This window comes from Octodon degus, unplaced genomic scaffold, assembly GCF_000260255.1.
Source record: "Octodon degus isolate 3935 unplaced genomic scaffold, OctDeg1.0 scaffold00052, whole genome shotgun sequence".
NCBI classification, from domain to species: Eukaryota; Metazoa; Chordata; class Mammalia; order Rodentia; family Octodontidae; genus Octodon; species Octodon degus.
This window is the reverse complement of record NW_004524628.1, coordinates 4,186,595-4,191,498: the sequence shown is the minus strand read 5'-3', so window position 1 is coordinate 4,191,498 and position 4,904 is coordinate 4,186,595.

Here is a 4,904-nt window from a genome sequence, read left to right as displayed (position 1 = left end):
AAGGAGAAGGAGAAGGAGAAGGAGAAGGAGAAGGAGAAGGAGAAGGAGAAGGAGAAGGAGAAGGAGAAGGAGAAGGAGAAGGAGAAGGAGAAGGAGAAGAGTCCGAGGAGGCTGGACTTGAATTTTGGTCGCTGCTGCTGAGGGCTCGCACTGAGGGGAGAGAACACAAACTTCAGCTCCTGCCCTGTTGAAATTCCTCTCCTATGGGCTGGGAGCCCGATGCGGAGAAAGGGACTAATAACCTCCGAAGTTGGGGACCCTGGATGCATCTTGGCTCCAGGAAGCAGGCTATCAGGGGCAGAAAACAAACAGGAGCCTCTGTTCTCCGGAGGGAGGGGGGAGACACAGGAAGGAACAGTCAGACCTGTTTCTCTGCCTTGGGGCCACAGGTCCTTACTCACCTGAGCTGTGTCACTTGCAGGTGAGGTGCCGTGGGAAGGTCTCTCTGAGACCCTGAACATGGCAAAGCTCTCCATGCTTCCCTGGGATGCTCGGGCCAACAGCTCTTTGTCCGCCCTGCAGCAGCCTGGTTCTGAGCAAAGAACCAGCGTGAAGAGCTTATTGGTCCCTTTGCATGTACCTGGCATCGTGCGAATGCCCGAGACTGAAAGAGGAAAAAGGATGCTGAATTAGCAATGCAGCCCCACTCCCTTTTACGCTGGGTTCTTCTCCAAGCCCACAGGATGAATTCCTATGAGCTGATAAGCCTGAGCCCCAGGCTTCCTTGGAACCACTCAGGAAATCTCTTGTGGTGTGCAAGCGCCTGGCCTGGCAGCTGGCTGGGGGCAGGAGACACAGTGAGCGTGGGATGAGCTAGCCAGATCCCAGCTCAGGCCAACCCAGCATGCAGGGACAGAAGGGTGTCAAGGTGTCCACCTGAAGCCATGGCCTTGTGGTGCTAGAAGAGAGGTGAAAACATCACATCAGCAGGGCCAGATCAGTGAGAGGATGTGCTGTGGCAGGAGGTCCGGCACTAGAGCCTAAGGGAGAGAAGGGTAGGTTTCAGAGGTCCTCTGGTCCCTGACAAAGTGTCTGTCGCCTTCCTGGGACACAGTGGGGGCTGACCTGGAGGCTGGTAGCCTGTGAGACCCTGGACTCTGCAGTCTCCCTGAGTGTCTCTGGCAGGTGCCTGAACCATGGCAAGAGCTCAATACACAGGTTCTGTTGCCATGACAATGGTGGAAATGGGTGGCCAGGATTTTCAGGGCCGACACCCACGCTGATTAGCTCCAGACTCATTAGCTTCTCTGCATCAGCGGGGCCACAGCTGCCTGTTCTTCTCCTTCACTCCTCTTGCAGGGAAGGTCTGAGCAAGGCACATTTGGAGCCTTGGGCCTCCTGGGAAGGGAAGAAAGAAGGCTGGGGTAGATGGAACCCAGAAGACAGACGTGAGCCGGACAGGCTTTCGCTGCACTGAGGGGCTCTGGTTGGAAAGGCAGGGCAGCTTCTCGTTCAGCACCCAGAGACTAGGCCCTCTGAAGACAAGACCTGCCTTACCAGACATGTCCCAGAGTCCCATGAGGAGCCCCAGACCACACAGAGGGGGAGGGGGTGGGCAGACCCTAGATCTCATCCTGCTCTGCTTTCTTTTGTTTTGTTTTGTTTGAGACAGGATCTCCTTCTGCAGTTCAGGTTGGCCTTAAACTCCAGGTGATCCTCCTGCCTTAGCCTCCCAGGCGCTGGGATTACAGGCATGTGCCACAAGGCTGACCTATTCGGCTTTTTCTGTTGTTATTTTGTTCTTTTTTTTCCCTGAGACAGTCTTGCTATAGTACACTGTATAGTTTAGGCTAGTCCTAAACTTTCTATATATCCCAGGCTGGCCTTGAACTCACAGTGTACCTCAGCCTCAGCCTCACGGATCCAGCCTTCCAGGCATGCCCACTACCCCAGCTCATCCTGCTCTTTTCTATGCTCCCCCAGCCCCCTACACGTGGGAGCACCACTGTTCCCAAGAGTGGCTCCTGCAGCAAGATTTTCTCCTCCAGAGGAAAACACAGGGCCCCTCCCCCCTTTATTTTTTGTGCTGCTGGAGTCTGAATCTAGGTTTCAGGCATGTTAAGCACATACTCTATCCCTAGGCTACATCTCTAGCCGATAGTTCTTTATATATTATATATTCTAGAAACAAGTCCCTAATATATATTTTCCCCACTCTATGGGGTGTGTGTGTGTGTGTGTGTGTGTGTGTGTGTTTGTTTGTTTTGGTGTTTCAAGTCCAGGGTTGAGCTGCATCCCCAGGCCTAAATCCTTTTTTTATTTTAAGAGATTATACTAAAGAAAACCAAGTTAGAGCAAGATAAGAGTATTTACAAAAGCTTAAGAACACAGGGCTTGGTGCTAGGGTCGGACAGGTCTGAGTTTGAAGCTGGTGAAAGAGTTCACATGCTCCGTTCCCTAGCAGCTCTATTCCCACTAGTCCTTTTTCGCCTCCCGTCCCTCAACCTTACTCTCCATGCCCCGATGCCTGACCCCCAGTCCTACGACCTCCTAATTATCTTCCACTGGGTTTCGGGAACCAGGGACCTCTGGAAAGACTTGTCGCCTGGGACAACATCAAGGCCAGGGATAATGTAAAGGGGACCGGGCTGCAGCCCAGAGGCACAGCACTGGCCTAGTACAGGTGAAGCACTGGATTCAACCCCCAGCACCGAGAGAATAAGAGAATTGATTACTGTAAGAATTGATGGCCACTCTGGTGCCCGCTCGGCTGGGGCTACAGTCAGACTCCATAGACGCAAGAAGTAAGAAGATGGAATTTGGATGCAAGCCTGCCCTCTTCAAACTCATGGGCCCGTTGCCACGGGAGCTCTTTTTCCCCTGTCACTCTGACCTCCGAGTTACTGGTTTCACCAGGCAGGCAATGGAACCCAGCCTTTCACAGTGACAAGCTGACAATAGAGACAGACTCCAGCAGAGCTGCTGAGGGCTCTTCCCCTTGTTAACTGATGAACTGGGGCAGAGTGCTTCACCCACTTGGGCCTTGGTTTGTCCATTTTGTGGGAAGGACCAAATGAGCCAGTGGCTGGAATCCCTGCTCCAAAATGTTAGTTTCTTTTCCTCCTTCTCCCAAGTTACCACTTTCATGGTGCTTCTTTTTTTTTTTTTTTTCATGTTGCTTCATTCATTCATTTCCGTTTGTTTGTTTTGTTTTTTCTATTTTAGGGAAGGGACTACAGGGCAGTCAGGGTCTCACTACTAGATTGGACTTGTACTGAGTCCGCTTGTTTACAGCCTACCAAGAGCTGGGATTACAGGTGTGTGTGTACAACCATGCCCAGTCTCAATTGCTGTCTCAGCGCACCCTTGGGGGGGGGGCAGCACAGCAGGCCCGAGGATTGAACCCCAGCCCCTGCGCCAGCTTGCAGGCGCTTTAATCTGCTGAGCTATTTGGCTGGCCCTATTTTTGTATTTTTACTGAGCTCCTAAAATGGCAAAAGTTAGCCAGGAATGGTGATGCATGTCTGTAATTGCTGTACTTTGGGAGGCTGAGGCAGGAAGATCACAAGTCTGAGTTCATCAGGGCAACTTAACAAGACCCTGTCTCAAATTTTATTCATTTATTTATTTATTTGTTATTTTTTAGTACAGGGTCTATAGGGTCTTATTACACAGATCAGACTCAGAGTGATCCTCCTGCTTTCAGCCTCTCAAGCACTGAGATTACAGACACACACCACCACGCCCAATCTCAATCTTGCTTCAGTGTGCCCCGCGGATGGGGCCGGCACGGCATGCCAGGGATGGAACTCCAGTCCCTTATCTGCCTACGAAGGCACTTTAACTCGCTGAGCTATCTGGCCGGCCCTGTCTCAAAATTTTAAAAAAGGAGTAGAGATGTAGCTCAGTGTGAAGGCCTTGAGTTTGATTTCCCGCACAAAGTAATAATAATCATACTCATACATCAATAAAATTATACAAGATATATATACACTCTGCAACAAATTCAGTTAGCACAGAGTATATAAAATGGAAAGTATAACTTCCTCCATTACAATGCCCAGGAGCTGTTTTCTCGCTAAGGTTGTTTCACTATCCACCCTCTTCCTCATCTTGTCTTCTCTAGATTTGAGGCCATTTTCACTGGATTGAGGTCATTGTCACTGCACTGAGAGTTCCTCAAAGACAAAAGGCCCTTGCAGTTGTCATCTGAGTGCCCAGAGTGCTCACTGCTCCACTCATATTTGGAGAGTGAATTGGACTGTCCTTAGAGGGGGTCGAGGGGCCAGGGATTTAGCTCAGTGATCAGGGGTCAGAAGAGAGGAGGAAGCACTTAGCTGGCGACTTCAGATATAAAATTACAGCTCTGCTTCCTGAGACTATATTTATCCTCTGGTATTATTTCTGTTTTATTCTGTTTCAAAAATATCCTGCTTGTGACCGAATCAAATTTATTTATTTCTTTGTATACTTTTTGTGTTTATTTTTTGATACATGGATTCACTGTGTAGTGCAGGCTGGTCTTGAACTCAATGGATAGCCCAGGTCGACTTTGAACTTGCAGTGATCCTCCTGCCTCAGCCTCCTAAGTCCTGGATTACAGGTATGCACCATTGCACCTGACCATTTGTTTGAAAATATAGGGACTCATTATATTTTCCAGGATGGCCTTGAATTCACTCTGTAGGCCAAGCTGGCCTCAAAGCCAAAGCAGACACCTCAAGAAATGTGGAACTCTCCATCCCGTGGCAATCCTCTGCCTCAGCTTCCAAATGATGGAGTTACAGGCAGGAACCACCACATGCAGCAAGACCAAGTAGACTTCTTGGTTAGCCCACGACTGGAAGCATCCTGGTCTCCCGCGTGGCTCTGGGCATCCTATTAGATTCCCCAGGAAAGAACCCATAGGGTCGGACAGAGTTAGAAAGTTGGCTGTGTCCATGGACCCCACACCTGAAGTACCT